The following is a 22,740-nucleotide window of genomic DNA, read 5'->3' on the forward strand; positions in this document are numbered from 1 at the left end:
GCCAACAACTTTACAATGTATAAGGTTCATTATGATCTTTTGATGATTATCGATTTTTATATTTTCTTCTTATCATGTGTTTTTTATTGACATTTTTCATTTTATTTACATATTTTTATTGCTTGAGAGTTCTCTAGTCCAAACATTACAATGCATACAAATGATATTAGAATAGTTAATTTTATTTATTTATTTTTTATCAAACTAAACTAAGCCTTGTATTCCAAACCGATCCAACCCAATAATTTGTCTTTGTATTGTCCCACATAGCCACTGATCCCAACCACATCGATTTTTGTTATATTTTCTTCTTATTATGTGTTTTTTATTGACATTTTTCATTTTTATTTACATACTTTTATTGCTTGAGAGTTCTCCAGTCCAAACATTACAATGCATACATATGATATAATAATAGTTTAATTTTTTTTTTCATTTTAAAAAAAAAATATTAAATAAGCCTTGTATTCCAAACTATTTCAACCCAATAATTTGTCTTTGTATTATCCCCCACAACCACCGATCCCAACTATCCAATTCTGCTAAATTTAATGTCATTTTTCGTTAAGTTTAGTAATTAAAATACTTTTTTTTTGTGTGTGTTAATTTTACTTAAAAAATTAATAAATAAATGATTTAGATTAAAAACAAACCACAATATTAAGGTTTAAATTGATCAAATTAAAAATTCACGATTTATTTTGTTACAAGGATCTATAGGTCTGTAACTAAGGTTTAATATTAAGGAGCATCACATGAACCGCAGGCCTGTAAGTCTCCGGATCGAACGGCCGGATATGAAGTGGCAAGGGGTCGGCCTCGAGATCCATCTCGAGCTCTGGAGGGGTCCCGCCCTGTGGAAGATCGTCCGCTATCTCGAAGGGGGTGTGAAAATGGCTGGAAGATGAAAACCGGGCGAGAAGGTGAAAAGTCAACAAAAGTCAAACCCCGAGAGGGTCAAAAAGGGCCGAAAAAGCCGGAGTGTGGAAAAGGTATAGAGATCGAGAGGAACTCGAGGGAAACAAGCCCCGTGTGGTGGAAATCAAAAAACAAACACCGAAACGAAGTTTCGTTTGGTTGAAAATGTCCGAAACGCGAAGGAGATCGCGAATCGAACAACGAAATCGAGGCTAGAACGCAAGAAAACGAGGAGATCGAAGGACGAAAACACTCTAGAGAGAAAGAGAGGGAATTTTCGAGCAAGAGGGTGTGAAAAATATAGTGCTAGAGGCCCTATATTTAAAGACCCACGGCCGAAATGTCGAAACTGCCCCGAACAAGAATAGTTTGCCGGTCGGCCACACTCTTTGCCGATCGGCAGTATTTTGTGCCAATAGAATTTTATGAAGGCCGATGGACGGCCGGTGATGCATTCTGATGGCCGGTGGGCATCTGGTGGCCTCCTGAAATGGTTTTTGATCCTCCTACATCCTTGTTTGGGTTATATCTGTGGTTTAGGGCCTTCATTGCTCAAAACAGTGCAGAACAGTGCATCTCCAACGCTCTGCCGGCCTCCGTTTTGACCTCGGATCGTGTCTTCTGTGCGTGGCACTCGAATTCGTGCAAGGTATATCCTTTTCGTATCCTTTTGGCTTTTACAAAACTCAAAAGTTGCCCCATGCGTATCGCATATCATTCGCACTGTCTTATGCGCTCGCGTTGTCTAAAACGCATCGCGCGGTTTTGCGCATCTCACTGCATTTTGCATGTTTGCATTCAATTTCATTACTTGCGTAGACCGCATATTTGTTCAAATTTCATTACTTGCGTAGACCGCATGTTTTGCTTGCGTAGACCGCATGTTTGTTCAAATTTCATTATGTTTCATTACTTGCGTAGACTGCATGTTTTGCTTGCGTAGACCGCATATTTGTTCAATTTCATTACTTGCGTAGACTGCATGTTTTGCTTGCGTAGACCGCATCTTTGTTCAAATTTCATTACTTGCGTAGACCGCACGTTTTGCTTACGTAGACCGCATGTTTGTTCAAATTTCATTACTTGCGTAGACTGCATGTTTTGCTTGCGTAGACCGCATGTTTGTTCAAATTCATTACTTGCGTAGACCGCATATTTGTTCAATTTCTTTACCTGCGTAGACCGCATGTTTTGCTTGTATAGACCGCATGTTTGTTCAAATTAGTTACTTGCGTAGACCGCATGTTTTGCTTGCGTAGACCGCATGTTCCGTTTGCGTGGACCGCATTCCTGTGTTCAAATTCATTACTTGCGTAGACCGCAGGTTTTGCTTGTGTAGACCGCATGTTTGTTCAATTTCTTTACTTGCGTAGACCGCATGTCCCGCTTGCGTGGACCGCATTCCTGTGTTCAAATTCACTACCTGCGTATACCGCATGTTCCGCTTGCGTAGACCGCATTTTTATGTCCAAATTCATTGCTTGCATGGACCGCATGCTCATAATCAATTTCGTTACCTGCGTAGACCGCGTGCTCCACTTACATGTCTGTGCCTTCACAGCATTGTTATGCTTCCCACTTGCTTTGCGTTGTCACGCATTTTCAAACACATTAATATGCATGTTGTTAATCACATTGTACCTGTTGAGTTGTTTTCTTTACAGGCACGATATTGTATGTACGGTTCATTTGAGGCTGGTGTAACCAGACGAGCCACACAGGTATTGTATTGCAATGGTCTAGGAGACCTTAAATCCTTGGAAGGTGCAAAACCTTCGGCGCATTGATGTGCACAGTTTGTTGGCATTGTCATGCATGTCTTAAGTCGCACGTTGTTGCGCATTTCAAATTCACTTACATAGTTATGCATTTCTTGTGCAATATTGTACGGTCTAGGAGACCTTAAATCCTCGAAAGGTGCAAGACCTTTAGTGCATTGACGTGCACAGTCTATTTACATTGTCATGTATCTTGAAAGCCACGTGTTGTCACGCATTCCATGCAACATGCATTTCGTGCACCATTTGCATCCCAAAAACAAAAACAAAAACAAAAAAATATAATTGCATTATCATGCATCATCGTAAATAGTTGCATTGTCATGCATCATCATAAATAGTTGTATTGTCATGCATCATTATAATATTTGTGTAGGCATTGCATTGTAAATTGCATGCATTCACTGCATTGTAGCTTTATGGCTCGGGCCTTTCCATGATTGAGCTTGGTCTGGTATGTGCCCATACTTCTCGTGTCGAAGCATAGTTCAGTGGACCGTTCTATGTTAGACGTGGATTGTGCATGTACATGCCCTTCCTAGGCATTTGGTTTGGCCTGCATGCCTTATCCATCGTATCTCTTCCACCCCAGTGTATATTGCATGGTAGCTTTATGGCTCGCGTCTTTCCATGATTGAGTTTGGTCTGGTATGTGCCCATACTTTTCACGTCGAAACATAGTTCAGTGGACCGTTCTATGTTAAGACACGGCTTGTATGTGTACATGCCTTTCCTAGGCAAGATTTAGTTTGGCCCGCAGGCCATACCCATTGTATCCATTTCCATTGCATATTTGTAGATATTGCATCGTAGCTTGCATGCATTCATTGCATCACCCTCCGTCTGTGGCTTGCGCCTTTCCATGTTGAGCTTGGTCTGGTATGTGCCCATACTTTTCGTGTCGAAGCATAGTTCAGTGGACCATTCTATGTTAGACGTGGCTTATATGTGTACATGCCTTGCCTAGGCAAGATTTGGTTTGGCCCGCGTGCCATATCCATTGCCATTTTCCCAGCATTTTCATTATATATTACATTGTAGTGTAATTGTTGCATCCGGCATTAGGATCATTATCCTTTCCCCAGCGGGTCGTTTCCCCACTTATGTCATCCCCCCCAATACTTGTTCTTGTGTCTGTCTACATTACTCATAGTTCAGTTGACCGTTCTATGGTAGACAGACTTGTTACCTCCATCAATCTATTTGACATAGGCGTGGTTTCGCACAGCTCATGATTGGATAATGATTCAATTGCTTTGCATATAGTTTGCATTGTTTGTACATTGTTTTGTATGTATTGCATATCATTTTGCATTCGTTTTTGCGTTGTCATGCATGTTGCTAATAACATCGTACCTGTTGAGTTGTTTTCTTTACAGGCACAATATTGTATGTACGGTTCATTTGAGGCTGGTGCAACCAGACGAGCCGCACAGGTATTGTATCCTCCGAATGAGACGTATTGAGAATTGCATAATTCTCTTACATCCTTTCTACATTGCAGTGTAGTTTGGTGTATGCTAGCTTAAAACTGTCGCGTGTATGCTTCGTTACAGCTTTCTTTGCATGATCATAAGTTATGTCCGGCTCTGTGCATTGTCTTGCATTTTGCCGCTGCCTTCGGGTGCATATCTTGTTTGTCTTGCATGTTTGTCTGAGTCTTCGGCCTTGTCAAAAATGGGTCGTCTCTGGGCTTTGACATTCACTCCCATCATTGTTATGACTTCCGAGTTCTGTCAAAGAGGGGCAACTATAGACACCCCATTTTTTACCGTCCTCAAGACTTGGACGTCACCGTTTGAACACTAGGTGATCATCCATGTTTGTGTTCGTTTGGAGTTCCCGGAGGTCTCAGCTACGCGCCTAGCCTCAGGATCTCCGAACTCGACTGTTTAGTGTCTGGTTTTGCACCAAACACTTGTGTTTTGCCTTGGAGAGGCAGGGAATACCTTCTGAGGCATCCCCACACATCACCGGCCATGGCCAGAGGCCACCGGCTGGTGTTTTGTTGCCATCGGCAATGTATATTGCCAGTCGGCATTCTTTGTTGCCGGTCGGCAGTACATTTTGTCAAGATGGCAATTTTGAGCAGCCGACTACTGTTCATCTGCTTTTGCAGATATTTTAATACAGCTGTATGGCATTTTGTTCCCCTCCATACACGTGTATGGAGGGATGGCCTTCTTGTTAGCTTACCTTGTAAGCTTTACAAGATTGGCTCCTCTATAAGAGGACCCTTCCTCTCTTGGCTTTAAGGTTGGACAAAAAGGTTAGAAAATATACAGAGGAGAGCTCTGGATTAGGGTTAGGGTTTGTGTCTCACCTATCTCTATTTCTCTCTTTCTTTTTACCTTTGTGTGTGTATAAGTGCATTTGTGTCTTACTATTGCACACAAACACATAGTGTTACACCTTCCCTTGGCTACTGAGGTTCTAACAGGTTGTTCTTGAGGTTCTTGGGTGGTTTTGAGCTTGGAGGAGCAGCTGGTCCACCATTGTTGAAGAGGTCTTCAAGGGTAACAATCTTGCCCCTTTTTACCCCTTTCTTGCATTGCATTTTTTCCTATCTTAGAACTATTTTTGAGCTTAGTATATAATATAAAAAAGTTCTGTTTTTAGGCCCTCTAAATAGTTTGTTTAGAGTGTTTTGTGGTTTGGAGGTGTTTGACCCCTCTTAGGCCTTGAGAGGCCGCATTTTGTGCTATTTTGAGTGAGCTCCGGGACCTTGGTGTTTGGGCCTCCTCACCACTGAAATCTTGAGGGATTTCAGAGGTGAGGATGGTGCCTTGAGGTCCTAGGGAGGAGAGGGCCACCACCTCTCCTTGTTGTCCTTGAAATGGACCATTTTTGGCCTCTTGAGGGAGCACCTAGCTAAGCTTCATGTTGACTGTGCCTTAGCTGATTTTTGTGCTTATTATGTCATAATATGCTTCTATTTTTAATTGGTTTTGGTACACCATGCATGCTTAGCATACCTACCTTGTAATGCCATGTTTAGGCCTTAACTTGCCTTAGGTTGTAAACCATTGTTCAAGCATGTTTTAGGTCTAGCTTTGTGAAGCTTTTGTGCTTATTTTGTCATGTTTGAGGTCTGTCCTTAGTCATTTTGGTCGGCCATGACATGTTTAGTATAGCCCCTTTGCATTTTGGCTTGTTGGCCTTGAGTATGTGAAGGTATAGCATGCATTACTTGCTTTGTTTTAATGATTTGGCACCATTTATAGCATCATTTCAGTCCCCTTAGCATGCTTGTATGTTTTCCTTGGATACCCCTTTGATGCCTTATGAGCTTGTGTAGTATGCTACTTGAAAGTGCATTTGTGCATGCTTTTGAATTCAAGCCATTTAGATGCCATCTAAGTGGTCTTTTGGGTTTTGTTTTATGTACTAAAACTCTATTTTGGTCATTAAATTCATGCCATGTTTGGTCTTGTTAAGTGTGGTCAAATACTTCATTAGCTTGCCTTGAATGCTTGGGCCATTTGTTGCATGTTTAGCCTATCTTGTTTGCTTGGTTTGACACCATGTTCTTGCATGATTTTCAGAGCTTAATACATGCCCCATGTCCATGATTATTCCCTTTTAAGTGTACTTAAAAGGTGCCCTTTGATGCTTAAGTGTTTAGGCCTTAACGTGCGCATGTGTGTATGTGTGTTTGGTCCCATCTTCTTAAGCTTTGGCCACTGTTTTGGGCCTAATTAGAGCTACCTAAATCATGTTTAAGCCCACCTCTTTGTTTGTTGCATGTACTCCTTGTATGTTGTAGCATATTGGTGAGTTTTTACATAATTGAACTTGCATGATTGAATGAAGTCACATGTTTGTTTACATGCTTAAACACCCACATTATGCCTTGCATACTTGTTGGTTGCATTATCCCATGCCTTGCATGTCTTGCATGCTTGTTTGCATTATCCATGTTACATACTAGTCAACATGCTTAAGATTGCATTGTATTGGTATGCATGCTCTACCTCTTGACCAAATTATGATAGAGGTTGAGTCCCGTTGGTTTGTTGGTTTGCATTGCATTTGACATCAAAATCTGCACACTTGGTCCCTTGGGCCATCACGCATGGAAATGCGCGATTGATGGTCCGAGAACCAAGGACCATGTCCCTTTGAGTCATACACATGATAAGGGATAGGATTGGTGCATATATTGCTTGAATTGCATCACCATGCTATGCCTTGCCCTCTGTTGCTGTCAAATTGCAGATTCTGCAGGAATTTTCTGCCGACCGGCAGAGTTTAGTGCCGACCGGCAATCCTTCCTGGGCCAATAGCTCCATCAATAGCCGATGATCACATAACACTGCCGGTGGCTATTCTACTCAGCCGGTGGTGTCTCCCAATGCCCATGGAAACAATTCTGAGACTTTGGCAGTCTTTCAAGAGGCAGTGCAGGGAAAACAGAGGCAGCTTATGCATGGCGGTGCACTTTCGAGCAAGACCCGAGCACGCGCGCATCGGACCCTCTTCCCGAGCCCCCCTTTTATTGCTTTCCTTATGCTTAGTTAATTTGTTAATTAATTAGGTGATTTGTAATAATTAATTGGCTTGCGAGTTAGTTAATTTGTATTATTCTTTCGGTCCCTCCGAGCAAGGGCGAATTTGTAATAAGTGTGGGTGAGTGTGTGCATGTCTTCCAACCCCCACTTCTTTCTCCCTTTTACTTACCTGCTTTGATAGTTAGTAATAGGTCATGTTTAATTTAGCATACCTTATGCTATGCATGCGTGCATCATTCATCAGTATTGCATGCACTGGGCTCGGTACATCATGCTAACTGCATTTGTGCTTCAATTCCAAAATTGAATACGTGCATCAATTCATTGCATTTCACATGCCACGTTTAGGTTAGCCGAGCCTACTCTAATTGCATCCTGTATGTGTTGCATTAGTCAATTTAACATGAGCTAAGACCATGCAAGTTGGCTAACCAGTTTATTGTTTTGGCACGGAGTCCGATGTAAGTATTTATGCTTTAGCCTACCGCATGTGTGTGAGTGTTGCCATGATAGCATGATTACCATGTGGCTAGATGCTTATGTGATACACTGCTTGAATGCCTGTAGGTGAAGGTTGGATTGTCTGAGTTGGAAAAACTTGTTGAAATCCGTATTTTAGCCTACTTGCGAGTAGCAAATTCCAAAACATTTTCCAAAACAAACGGATATGCAATACTTATTCCCAAATTAGGCAATCTAGTCTATACTTGTTTGCTGTGCACATAACCTAGTAATTCTAGGCTAATAACCGGAATAAGAACACATAACGTTTTCAAAAACGGATATCATGGTTAGTAGAGGCCGATCTTCGGATCGGGCGAGAGGGGGTGCTCATAGCTGACCTTCCCCGATCATACCCAAGTTCCCGAGCCGAGGCAACTTTGGTGATGACGGACACGTGGCCTTTGGCACTGAGTCAGGGTTTCTTAAATTCCCCCATAAAAAATATTTAGGTGGCGACTCTGTATCTGGCAAAATAGTCCATGCTTGGCACTCCTTTATCTAAAAATCTGTTTTCTCAAAATGATTTGCCAGATTTGGACTCTTTGGTTCAGATTAAGAACCGTGACACAAATCGAGTCCGAACTGTAGCGGGGCCCCACGCGGGCGCGTGCTACAGGATCAAATTCCAAATTTTTTTTGGATAATTTCTCCTAACTAATATTGTTGGAATGAAATAAAATAGAATGATCAATTTATTTTATACATTATAAATATTCATTATTGACTAAAAAATAATTATTACCAAACAAGATTAGTACAAAATTAAGAGACATTTGTTGTAATTGAAGAGACAATACTTTATTTTAAAATTAGAAAATTGGAGAGACATGTTTCGCTAATTTTCCTTTTTATGGTAAATCAATAAATAATTGTTTTTTAGTTAATTCAGTTAAATAAAATATTGTGATGAGGGGCCATTTGTAATTTTTTAAAGTACAGAGAACTATCTATATTTTAAGCAAATCATAAGGGATGTATTTGTAATTTATCAATTATAGAAAGGACCAATTAGTTTAATTGATTTTTTTTTTCATTTTTTTTAAATTAAAAATATAGAAAAAATTCAAAAAAAAAAATATGGTTTAACCATTCTAATAAAATAAATTATGAGTTTTTAATTGTGTCAATTTAAACTTTAATTTTTTTAATCGAATTATTTGTCTATTTATGCCAAATAAAATTGATGAAAGATTAACATTTAAGTCATTATATTCAATATATTTCAAATCAATTCCAAATTATCTCTATTACCAAAACTACATTAACTCAACCAATATTTAAGTTTAAGTGTGTGGTACATCATATTTTCAAATTGACTAATGCTATATGCACCAATTAGTACACTAACTAGTGTACCAATTGATGATGTGGCATAATTTAAGATATTCTTAGTATTTGTAATTTGTATAATGAGTGGGGTTAATAATAATGTCATAACTAGTGTTAGTACACTAATTGGTGCATGTAGCACCACTATTTCAAATTAATCAATTTTTTTTAATGAAACATTTTAAAGAAGTTATTTGTTATTAATTCATATAAAAATTTAAAATACAATGAATTTGTATATTGAATTAATAAAAAAATATTTATGAAAATTGTGAAAAAAAATGTGTTAAATTTAAGTTTGGACGATCAAGGTGGAACGAGTAACTAAATTTTTAAATTTTGATTGGTTTAAAAATTATTCAAAAATAATTTTTATATTTTTTATTCATATTTTTATTTTTTATATTTACAATGAAATTTTTTAATATATGGACACTTGTTTTTCAGATACATATACTGAAAAGTTAGAAAAACAACTGAAGAAATCTTTAAAAAATTTAATAAATACAAAAAATATATGACAATGTATTATTATTGTTATTACTATTTTGTATATTTGTTAATATTTAGTGATTTAAAAAAAAATCATAAATTTTATACATTTTAAGTGTATTTAAATTGAGTGAATCTAAAAAGAGCTATGCTGTGTAGCCCGAATTTGAGTTTGGCTCGAATAGCTCGAATTTCATCTTGTCGGTCATCCGTGTAACACTCCGTATTTTATTACTCGGATAACATTACCAATATTCATTAATCTAGTCCATTTATAAATGACAATTCATCTTTTGATGAATTGATGAATAAATAAATATACATGTTCTCTCTCGTTACACAACAATATCATTTACTTACAAATAAGTCCCAAAAGTGTTGCCAAAACGCCATTTCCGATCAGACTGCCATATTTGAGACAATTCCGAGCTTGTCCCAAAAATGTTGCCAAAATGCCGTTTTCTATCAGACTACCAAATTTGAGAAATTTTCAAGTTGGTCCCAAAAGTGTCGCCAAAATGCCGTTTCAAATCAGACTTCCAAATTTGAGACAATTCTGACCTTGTCCCAAAAGTGTTGCCAAAATGCCATTTCTGATTATACTGCCAAATTTGAAACAATTCTGAGCTCGACCTAAACGTGTCACCAAAATGTTGTTTCCAATTACATAGCCAAATTTGAAATAATTTCGATCTCGTCCCAAAAGTGTCGCCAAAATGCTGTTTTTGATCAGACTGCCAAATTTGAGACACTTCCGAGCTCGTCTAGAAAATGTCTCTAAAATGCCGTTTCAAAATAGTTTGCCAAAATTTTAGACAATTCTGAGCTCATCCCAAAAGTGTTTCTAAAATGTTGCTTCCAATCAGAATCCCAAATTTGAGACAATTCCGAGCTCGTCCCAAAAGTGTCACGAAAATGACGTTTCCGATCAGACTACAAAATTTGAGAAAATTCTGAACTTGTCCCAAAAGTGTCTACAAAACGCTGTTTTCGGTTAGACTGCCAGATTTGAGGCAATTTCAAGCTCATCCCAAAAGTGTTGCGAAAATGCCATTTCCGATCAGATTGCCAAATTTGAGACAATTCTATGCTAGTCTCAAAAGTGTCGTGAAAACACCGTTTCAGATCAGACTGCCAAATATGAGATAATTCCGAGCTTGTCCCAAAAGTGTCGCCAAAACAACGTTTCCCATCAAACTGCCAAATTTTAGACAATTCCAAACTCGTCCCAAAAGTGTTTCCAAAATGTCGTTTTCGATCAGCCTGCCAAATTTGAGATAATTTCGAGCTGGTCTCAAAAGTGTGGCGAAAACGCCACTTCAGATCAGAGTTCCAAATTCAAGACAATTCTAACCTCATCCCAAAGGTGTCACGAAAACACTGTTTCAGATTAGATTGACAAATTTGAGTCAATTACGAGCTCGTCCCAAAAAGCGTCTCCAAAATGCCATTTCTGTTCAAACTGCCAAATTTGAGACAATTTCAAGCTCGTCCCAAAAGTGTCGCCAAAACATTGTTTCCAATCAGACTACCAAATTTGAGACAATTCTGAGATCGTCCCAAAAGTGTCGCCAAAATGCCATTTTCTATCAGACAACAAATTTTAGACAATTTGGAGCTGGTCCCAAAAGTGTCGCCAAAACGTTGTTTCAGATCAGACTGCCACATTTGAGACAATTCTGACCTTGTTTGAAAAATGGCGCTAAAACGTCATTTCCGATCAAACTGCCAAATTTGAGACAATTCTGAGCTCGTCCCAAAAGTGTCGCCAAAATTCCATTTTCTATCGAACATCCAAATTTGAAGTAATTTTCGAGATGGTCCCAAAAGTGTCGCCAAAATGCTGTTTCAGATCAAACTGTCAAATTTGAGACAATTTTGACCTTATCCTAAAAGTGTTGCAAAAACACCGTTTTCGATCAAGCAGCCAAATTTGACCTAATTTCGAGATCGACCCAAACGTGTCGCCAAAATGTCATTTCCAATCAAGCTGCCAAATTGAAAACAATTCCGATGTTGTCCCGAAAGTGTCGCTAAAATGCCATTTCTGATTAGACTGCCAAATTTGAGACAATTCTGAAATCGTCCCAAAAGTGTCGCGAAAATGCCGTTTTCGATCAGAGTACAAAATTCTAGACAATTCCGAACTCGTCCCAAAAGTGCCTCCAAAACGCTGTTTCCGCTTATTCCAAAAGTGCCTCCAAATTTGAGACAATTTTAAGCTCATTCCAAAAGTGTTACGAAAATGCCCTTTCTAATCAAACTACCAAATTTGAGACAATTTTGAGCTCATCCCAAAAGTGTCGCAAATATGCCATTTTCGACAAGCTGCAAAATTTAAGACAATTCTTAGCTGTGCTAAAAAAGGTCGCGAAAACGCTGTTTCAGATTAAACTGCCAAATTTGAGACAATTCCGCGCTCATCCTAAAAGTGTCACCAAAATGCTGTTTCTAATCAGACAGCCAAAGTTGAGACAATTCCGGGCTCGTCCCAAAAGTGATGCCAAAATGCCGTTTCCAATCAGACTACCAAATTTTAGACAATTCCAAACTCGTCCCAAAAGTGTCTCGAAAAAGTCGTTTCCGATCAGAACCCAAATTTAAGACAAGTCTGAGCTTGTCAAAAAAAGTGTCGCGAAAATGCAGTTTCAGATCAGACTGCCAAATTTGAGACAATTCCTAGCTCGTCCCAAAAGTGTCGCCAAAACGCCGTTTCCGATCAGACTACTAAATTTGAGACAATTCCGAGCTCAACCCAAATGTGTCGCCAAAATGTTGTTTCCGGTCAGACTGCCAATTTGAGACAATTCCAATCTTGTCCCAAAAGTGTCGCTAAAATGGCGTTTCTGATCAGACTGCCAAATTTGAGATAATTCTAAGCTTGTCTAAAAAGTGTCTCTAAAATGCCATTTCAGAATGGACTGCCAAATTTTAGACAATTCTGAGCTCGTCCTAAAAGTGTCACCAAAATGCCATTTTCTATTAAACTACCAAATTTGATACAATCTTTAGTTGGTCCCAAAAGTGTCTCCACAATGCCGTTTTCGTTCAGACTGCGAAATTTGAGACAATTTCGAGCTCGTTCCAAGAGTGTCCCCAAAATGCCCTTTTCGATTAGATTGCCAAATTTTAGATAACTTTGAGCTCGTCCCAAAAGTGTCACCAAAATGCCGTTTTCTGAACAAACTGCCAAATTTGAGACAATTTTGAGCTCGTCCCAAAAGTGTCGCCAAAATGCCGTTTCTGATTAGATTGCCATATTTGAGACAATTTTGAGCTCATCTTAAAAGGGTCGCCAAAATGCCGTTTTCTATCAAACTACAAAATTTGAAACAATTTCGAGCTGCTCCCAAAAGTGTAGCCAAAATGTCATTTCAGATCAGACTGCCATATTTAAGGCAATTCCAACCTTGCCCCACAAGTGTCGCCAAAATGCTATTTTCGATTATACTGCCAAATTTGAAACAATTTCAATTCGACCGAAACGGGTCGCCAAAATGCTATTTTCAATCAGATAGCCAAATTTGAGATAATTTCGATCTCATCCCAAAAGTGTCGCTGAAATGTTGTTTCAGATCAGACTGCCAAATTTGAGACATTTCTGAGCTCGTCTAAAAAGTGTCTCTAAAATGCCATTTCAGAATAGGTTGCCAAATTTTAGACAATTCTGAGCTCGTCTCAAAAGTATTTCTAAAATGCCATTTCTGATCAGAATCCCAAATTTGAGACGATTCTGAGCTCGTCCCAAAAGTGTCATGAAAACAACATTTCCAATCAGACTAATTCTGAACTTGTCCCAAAAGTGTCTCCAAAATGCTATTTTCGCTCAAACTACCAAATTTGAGACAATTTCGAGCTCGTCCTAAAAGTGTAGCGAAAACATCCTTTCCGATCAGACTGCCAAATTTAAGATAATTCCGAGCAAGTCTCAAAAGTTTCACGGAAATGCCATTTCAGATTAGACTGCCAAATTTGAGACAATTCTGAGCTTGTCCTGAAAGTGTCGCCAAAACAACGTTTTCCATCAGACTACCAAATTTTAGACAATTCCAAACTTGCTCCAAAAGTGTCTCCAAAATGTCATTTTCGATTCGAGCTGGTCTCAAAAGTGTGGCGAAAACGCCGTTTCAAATCAGAGTCCCAAATTCAAGACAATTCTGAGCTCATCCCAAAAGTGTCACAAAAACGCTGTTTCAGATCAAATTGACAAATTTGAGTCAATTCCAAGTTCATCCCAACAGTGTCGCCAAAACGTCGTCTCTGATAAGATTACCAAATTTGAGTCAATTACAAGTCTGATCCAAACGTGTCGCTAAAGTACCATTTCCATCAGACTGCCAAATTTGAGACAATTTCGATTTTGTTCCAAAAATGCTGTTTTCGATCAGACTACCAAATTTGAGACAATTTCAAGCTTGTCCCAAAAGTTTCGCCAAAATGCCGTTTCCTATCGAACTACTAAATTCGAGACAATTTGTAGCTGGTTTGAAAAGTGTCTCCAAAACGCCGTTTCCGCTCAGACTGCAAAATTTGAGACAATTTCAAGCTCGTCCCAAAATTTTTGCCAAAATGCCATATTCCGGTCAGACTACCAAATTTGAGACAATTCTGAGCTCGTCCCAAAAGTGTCGCCCAAACGTCGTTTCCAATCAGACAACCAAATTTAAGACAATTCTGAGCTCATATCAAAAGTGTCGCCAAAATACCATTTTCTATCAGACACCCAAATTTGAGACAATTTCAAGCTGGTCCCAAAAGTGTCGCCAAAATGCCGTTTCAGATCAAACTGTCAAATTTGAGACAATTCTGACTTGTCCCAAACGTGTCGCAAAAACGTTGTTTCCGATCAAATGACCAAAGTTGACCCAATTCCGAGCTCGATCCAGACGTATTGCCAAAATGTTGTTTCCAATTAGACTGCCCAATTTGCGACTATTCCGATCTCGTCCCAAAAGTGTCGCTAAAATGCCATTTCCGATCAAACTATCAAATTTGAGACAATTCCGAGCTCGTCTCAAAAGTGTCGCTAAAATGCCGTTATAGAATGGAGTGCCAAATTCTATACAATTTTGAGCTCGTCAAAAAAAGTCGCTAAAATGCCGTTTCTGATAAGAATCCCAAAGTTGAGAAAATTCTGAGCTCATCCAAAAAGTGTTCCGAAAATGCCATTTCCAATTAGACTACAAAATTAGAGACAATTCCGAACTTGTCCCAAAAGCGTCTCCAAAATACAGTTTAAGCACAAACTGCCAAATTTGATGCAATTTTGAGCTGATTCCAAAAGCATCGCAAAAATGCCCTTTCCGATCAGACTGTCAAATTTGAGACAATTTTGAAATCGTCCTCAAAGTGTCGCGAAAATGCCATTTCCAAGAGATTGCAAAATTGAAGACAATTCTAAGTTGGGTCTCAAAAGTGTTGCGAAAATGCCTTTTCCGATCAGATTGTCAAATTTGAGACAATTTCGAGCTTGTCTCAAAAGTGTCACGAAAATGCCGTTTCAAATTAGACTGTCAAATTTGAGACAATTCTGAGCTCGTCCCAAAAGTGTTGCCAAAATGCCATTTCCAATCAGACTACCAAATTTTAGACAATTCTGAACTCGTCCCAAATGTGTCTCCAAAATGTCGTTTTCGATTAGACTGCCAAATTTGAGACAATTTCAAGCTGGTCCGAAAAGTGTGGCAAAAATGCTGTTTTACATTAGAGTTCCAAATTTGAGACAATTTCGAGCTCGTCCCAAATGTGCCATGAAAACACTGTTTCGGATCTGACTGACAAATTTGAATCAATTCTGAGCTCGTCCCAAATGTCTCGCTCCAAATGTCTCGCCAAAACGCCGTTCCGATCATATTGCCAAATTTGAGACAATTTCAAGTTCTACCCAAACGTGTTGTCAAAATGCTGTTTTCAATCAGACTACCAAATTTAAGACAATTACGATCTCGTCCCAAAAGTGATTCTAAAATGTCATTTTCGATCAGACTGCCAAATTTGAGACAATTTTGAGCTCGTCCTAAAAGTGTCACCAAAATGCTGTTTTCTATCGGACAACTAATTTTTTGACAATTTGTAGCTAGTTTGAAAAGTGTCTCCAAAACACCATTTTCATTCATACTGCCAAATTTGAGACAACCCAAAACTGTCGCCAAAACGCAGTTTCCGATCAGACTGCCAAATTTGAGACAATTCCGAGCTCTCCTAAAAGTGTCGCCAGAGCGTCATTTCCAATCAAACTGTCAATTTTAAGACAATTCCGACATTGTCCAAAAAGTGTCCCAAAAATGCCATTTTCAATTAGACGGCTAAATTTGACCCAATTCCGAGCTCGACCCAGACGTGTCGCCAAAATGCAATTTGCAATAAATTGCCAAATTTAAGACAATTCTAATCCTGTCCCAAAAGTGTCGCTCAAATGCCATTTCCGATCAAATTGTCAAATTTGAGACAATTCTGAGCTCGTCCTAAAAATGTAGCTAAAATGTTGTTATAGAATGGAATGCCAAATGTTATACCATTCCAAGCTCATCCAAAAAGTGTCGCTAAAATGCCATTTCTGATCAGAATCCCAAAGTTGAGACAATTTCGAGCTCATCCAAAAAGTGTCCCGAATATGCTGTTTCTGATCAGACTGCAAAATTTGAGACAATTTCGAACTTCTCCCAAAAGTGTCTCCAAAACGCAGTTTCTACCCAAACTGCTAAATTTGAGACAATTTTGAGCTCGTTTCAAAAGTGTTGCAAAAATGCCCTTTTCAATCAGACTGTCAAATTTGAGACAATTTTAAGCTCGTCCCAAAAGTGTCACGAAAATGCAATTTCTGACAGACTGCAAAATTTAAGACAATTCTGAGTTGGGCCCCAAAAGTGTCGCGAAAACGCCCTTTCCGATCAGACTATCAAATTTGAGACAATTCTGAGAAGGCCTCAAAAGTGTCGCGAAAACGCTGTTTCAGATTAGACTACCAAATTTGAGACAATTTCGAACTCCTCCCAAAAATGTCGCCAAAACGTCGTTTCCAATCAAATTGCCAAATTTTAGACAATTCTGAACTCATCCCAAAAGTGTCTCCAAAATGTCGTTTCCGATTAGACTGCCAAATTTGAGACAATTTCGAGCTGCTCTGAAAAGTTTTGCCAAAACGCTGTTTTCTATCAAACTGCTAAATTTGAGACAATTTGTAGCTGGTCTGAAAAGTGTCTCCAAAATGTCGTTTCCGTTTAGACTACCAAATTTGAGACAATTCCTAGCTCGTCCCAATCATGTTTCCAAAACACTGTTTCCAATCAGACTGCCAAATTTGAAACAATTCTGAGCTCGACCCAAAAGTGTCGCCCGAACTTCATTTCCAATCAGACTGCCGAATTTGAGACAATTCCGAGCTCGTCCCAAAAGTGTCGCCAAAATTTCGTTTTCTATCATACACCCAAATTTGAGACATTTTCAAGCTGGTCCCAAAAGTGTCACCAAAATGTTGTTTCAGATCAGACTGCCAAATTTGAGACAATTCCGACTTTGTCCAAAAAGTGTTGCAAAAACGTCGTTTTTTATCAGACGGCCAAATTTGACCCAATTTTGAGCTCGACCCAGACATGTCGGCAAAATTCCGTTTTCCAATCAGACTGCAAAATTTGAGACAATTTCGATCTCGTCCCAAAAGTGTCGCTAAAATGCTGTTTCCGATCAGACTGCCAAATTTGAGACAATTCCGAGCTCGTCAAAAAAGTGTCACTAAAATGCCATTACAGAATAGACTACCAAATTTTATATAATTTCGAGCTCGTCCAAAAAGTGTCGCTAAAATGCCGTATCCGATCAGAATACCGAAGTTGACACAATTCTGAGCTTATCCCAAAAGTGTCCCGAAAATGCCGTTTCCGATCAGACTAGAAAATTTGGGACAATTCCTAACTCGTCCTAAAAGTGTCTCCAAAACGTTGTTTCTGCTCAGACTGCAAATTTGAGGCAATTTCAAGCTTGTTCCAAAAGTGTCGCGAAAACGCCATTTCCGATTAGACTATCATATTTGAGACAATTTTGAGCTCGTCCAAAAAATTGTCGCAAAAATGCCATTTTCGACAGATTGCAAAATTTAAGACAATTCTGAGTTGGGTTCAAAAAGGTCATTGAAACGGCGTTTCAGATCAGACTGTCAAATTTGAGACAATTTCGAGCTCGTCCCAAAAGTGTCACCAAAATGCTGTGTCTAATTAGATAGCCAAAGTTAAGACAATTCCAAGCTCATCCCAAAAGTATCGCCAAAAAGCTGTTTCCAATCAGACTGACAAGTTTTACATAATTCCGAACTCGTCTTAAAAGTGTTTTCGAAATGTTGTTTCCGATCAGAATCCCAAATTTGAAACAATTCCAAGAGTGTCACCAAAATGCAGTTTCAGATTTGACTGCCAAATTGAGACACTTCCGAGCTCGACCCAAACGTGTCTCCAAAATGCCATTTCCGGCCATACTGCCACATTTGAGAAAATTCTGATCTCGTCCCAAAAGTGTCGCTAAAATACGGTTTCTAATCAGACTGCCAAATTGGAGACAATTCCGAGCTCGTCTCAAAAGTGTCACGAAAATGCCATTTTAGAATGGACTACCAAATTTTAGACAATTCCAAGCTCATCCTAAAAGTGATTCCAAAATGCAATTTTCTATCGAACTACCAAATTTGATACAATTTCTAGCTGGTCCCAAAAGTGTCCCCAAAACGCCATTTCTGTTCAGATTGCCAAATTTGAGACAATTCCGAGCTTGTTCCAAAAGTGTCACCAAAATGACCTTTTGATCAAATTTCCAAATTTGATGCAATTCTGAGCTCGACCCAAAAGTGTTGCCAAAACGTCGTTTTCCGAACAGAACACCAAATTTGAGACGATTCTGAGCTCGTCCCAAAAGTGTCGCCAAAACGCCGTTTCTGGTCAGACTGTCATATTTGAGACAATTCCGACCTTGTCCCAAAAATGTCGCCAAAATGCCATTTTCTATCAGACTACCAAATTTGAGACAATTTCAAGCTAGCCTGAAACAATTTCAAGCTAGTCCCAAAAGTGTCACCAAAACGATGTCTCAGATCAGACTGCCAAATTTGAGAAAATTCTGACCTCATCTCAAAACTGTCGCCAAAACGCCGTTTTTGCTTATACTGCTAAATTTGAAACAATTCCAAGCACAACCCAAACATGTCGCCAAAATGCTGTTTCCAATTAGACAACCCAATTTGAGACAATTTTCATCTTATCCCAAAAGTGTCTCTAAAATGCTATTTTTTTATTAGGCTGCCAAATTTGAGACAATTCCGAGCTCATCTAAAAAGTGTCTAAAATGCCGTTTCAGAGTAGACTGCCAATTTAGACAATTCTTAGCTCGTCACAAAAGTGTTGTTAAAATGTCGTTTCTTATTAGAATCCCAAATTTGAGACAATTTTGAGCTTGTCCCAAAAGTGTCACGAAAACGACATTTCGAATCGGACTACAAAATTTGAGACAATTCAGAACTTGTCCCAAAAGTGTCTCCAAAATGCTGTTTTCGCTCAGACTGCTAAATTTGAGACAATTCCGAGCTTGTCCCAAAAGTGTTGTGAAAACGCCCTTTCCGATTAGACTACCAAATTTGAGACAATTCTGAGCTTGTCCTAAAAGTGTTTGCAAAAATGCCCTTTTCGATTAGACTGCCAAATTTGTGACAATTCCAAGTTGGTCTCAAAAGTGTTGTGAAAATGCTGTTTTAGATTGGATTGCCAAATTTGACCCAATTTTGAACTCGTCCCGAAAGTGTCTCCAAAATGACATTTCCGATCAGCTTGTCAAATTTGAGACAATTTTGAGTTGGCCTGAAAAGTGTGGCGAAAACGCCGTTTCAAATCAGACTGCCAAATTTGAGACAATTTCGAGCACGTCGCAAAAGTGTCGCGAAAATGTCGTATCAGATCAGACTGATAAATTTGAGTCAATTTCGAGCTCGTCCCAAAAGTTTCACCAAAACGCCGTTTCCGATCAGACTACCAAATTTGAGACAATTCTAAGTTCGACCCAAACGTGTTGCCAAAATGCCGTTTCTGATTAGACTGCCAAATCTAAAGACAATTCCGATCTCGTCCCAAAAGTGTCGCTAAAATGCCGTTTCCAATTAGACTACCAAATTTGAGACAATTTCAAGCTCGTCCCAAAAGTGTCGTCAAAATGTCGTTTTCTATTGGAATGCCAAATTTGAGACAATTTGTAGTTGGTCCGAAAAGTGTCTCGAGAATGCCGTTTCCAATCAGACTGCCAAATTTGAGACAATTCGGAGCTCGTCCCAAAAGTGTTGTCAAAACATCGTTTCTAATTAGACTGCCAAATTTGAGATAATTCCAAGCTTGTTGCAAAAGTGTCACCAGAACATCATTTTCGATCAGATTGCCAAATTTGAGAGAATTCTAAGCTTGTCCTAAAATTGTCGCCAAAATGTCATTTCAGATCAGACTGCCAAATTTGTGACAATTCCATCCTTGTCCCAAAAGTGTCGTAAAAACACTATTTCTGATCAGACGACCAAATTTGACACAATTTTGAGCTCGACCCAAACGTATCGCCAAAATCCAATTTCCAATTCGACTGCCTAATGTCAGACAATTTCGATCTCGTCCCAAAAGTGTCGCTAAAATGTCATTTCCAATCAAACTTCCAAACTTGAGATAATTTCGAGCTCGTCCCAAAAGTGTTGATGAAATGTCGTTTCTGAATGGACTGCCAAATTTTAGACAATTTCGAGGTCATTCTAAAAGTGTTGCTAAAATGCCATTTTCGATCAGAATCCCAAATTTGAGACACTTCTGAGCTCGTCCAAAAAATGTCGCGAAAAAGTCATTTCCGATCATACTACAAAATTTGAGACAATTCCGAACTCATCCCAAAAGTGTCTCTAAAATGCTGTTTCCACTTGTTCAAAAATTTTCTTGAAAATGCCCTTTTCGATCAGGCTGTCAAATTTGAGATAATTCCGAGCTCGTACCAAAAGTGTTGCCAAAATAACATTTCCGATCAGACTGCCAAATTTAAGACAATTTGGAGCTGGGCCCAAAAAGGTCACAAAAATGTCCTTTCAGATCTAATTGCCAGATTTGAGACAATTTCGAGCTCGACCCAAACGTGTCACCAAAATGCCGTTTCCAATCAAATAGTCAAATTTGAGGCAATTCCGAGCTTGTCCCAAAAGTGTCGCTAAAATGCCATTTCCGATCAGAATCCCAAATTTAAGACAATTCCGAGCTCGTCTCAAAAGTGTCGCTAAAATGACGTTTTCAATCAAAATCCAAAATTTGAGACAATTTTGAGCTAGTCTTAAAAGTGTCGTGAAAACGCCGTTTTCGATCAGGTGACAAAATTTGAGACAATTCTGAACTTCTCCCAAAAGTGTCTCGAAAACGCTGTTTTCGCTCAGATTGCCAAATTTCAAACAATTTTGAGCTCATTCCAAAAGTGTTGCAAAAATGCCTTTTCTGATTAGATTGCCAAATTTGAGACAATTCTGAGCTCGTCCGAAACGTGTCACCAAAACGCTGTTTCCAATTAGACTACCAAATTTTAGACAACTTCGAACTCGTCCCAACAATAATTCAACCTAGTACGAGAGGAACCGTTGATTTGCACAATTGGTTGTCATGCTTGGTTGAAAAGCCAGTGGCGTGAAGCTACCGTGCGCTAGATTATGACTGGACGCCTCTAACTCAGAATTCGGGCTAGAAGTGATGCATACGTCTACCGTATACTTGCCGACCCGCAATAGGGGCCGTTCGGCCCCCAAAGGCACGTGTTGTTGGTGAAGCCTGCACGGCGGATGAGCCATACGGGCCACCTTGAAGTACAATTCGTATCTCAAGTGGCGGGTAGAATCCTTTGCAGACGACTTAAATACGCGACAGGGTATTGTAAGTGGCAGAGTGACCTTGCAGCCACCATCCATTGAGATTCAGCCTTGCATCACTCCGATTTGTCCCTCTCCTCTACTTGTCCCCACTGCGATCAGTTGCCCATGAGGTTTAGGAACGCATAATATAGCCTAAGTTTGCCCCTCGACACACAAAAACGATTCACGTGCATGCCGAAATGAAATTCCTAAGGCCCAAGGAGATTGGTAACAATTTACGATGAGTTGTGCGCCAGCAACATGTGCCGAACTAAGGCTTTCATTAGCGAGTAGGCCTAGGCTACGGCACTTGGCTACTTCGTGGCTTAGCTATTAAGCGTGCGGGCTGTGCCATGGCCAAGGCTGCGGCAATTCACGTGGCCTAGGCTCCGACACTTGGCAAGGTAGCGGCTTGGCTTGCTTAAGGCAGCACTTGGCAAGGCCGCAGCCTGGCTTGCTTAAGCCAAGGCAGCAACATAGGCCACAGCCCAAGCAACAGCCAAGAAAGGTAGCTGCACAGGCTGTAGCCAAGGCATCAACACAGGCTGCAACCATAGCAGCAGTGAAGGCAACAACATAGGCCGCCGCACAGGCCGTAGCCCTGGTAGTAGCCAAGGCAGCAGCACTGGCCATAACATAGGCCTCAGCCAAGGCAGCACCACAGGCTACAGCCACGGCAGCAGCCCAGGCCGCAGCCATGGTAATAATCAAGGCTGTAGCACTAGCTGCGACATTGGCTAGACCACAGGCCGCAGCCCTAGCAGCAAAACAGGCCGCAGCACAGACCGTAGGCATGGGCAGCAACCCAAGTCACAACCACGGCAGCAACACAGGCTGCAGCCACAGTAGTAGCCCAGGTCGCAGCCAAGGCAACAGCCTAGGCTGCCCTCCAAGCCGCAGCCAAGGCAGCAGCACTGGCCGTAGCCAAGGTAGTGGCCAAGGCAGCGGCATTGGCCACCGTACAGGCTGCAGCCCAGGTCACCGCATATCAGGCTGCAATTACTTTTGATGGCATCATCATCTTATCCAAATGCAAATTATTGAATATCGCATTGCACTGGTTGTTTTGTATCACTTATTGTGTATTTTATCACTTTGTCCGACAATGTTGTCGTGTTTCGTTCATTTTTACCGCTTGTTTTGAACTTGATTCTTTTATATTCTTACCTAAACCACGCCATATATTTAAATAATGCATTAGTATTAATTTTAAATGCCATTTCCTTGGGAGCCTAGCCTACGCGTGACCTTGGCAACATGGAATGCCCACGGCCTAGCCCGGATAGTTGTCTCACCTGCGCACGGCCTTGGCAGTATA

This window comes from Camellia sinensis, chromosome 10 (assembly GCF_055761805.1).
Source record: "Camellia sinensis isolate YWXY chromosome 10, ASM5576180v1, whole genome shotgun sequence".
Lineage (NCBI taxonomy): Eukaryota > Viridiplantae > Streptophyta > Magnoliopsida > Ericales > Theaceae > Camellia > Camellia sinensis.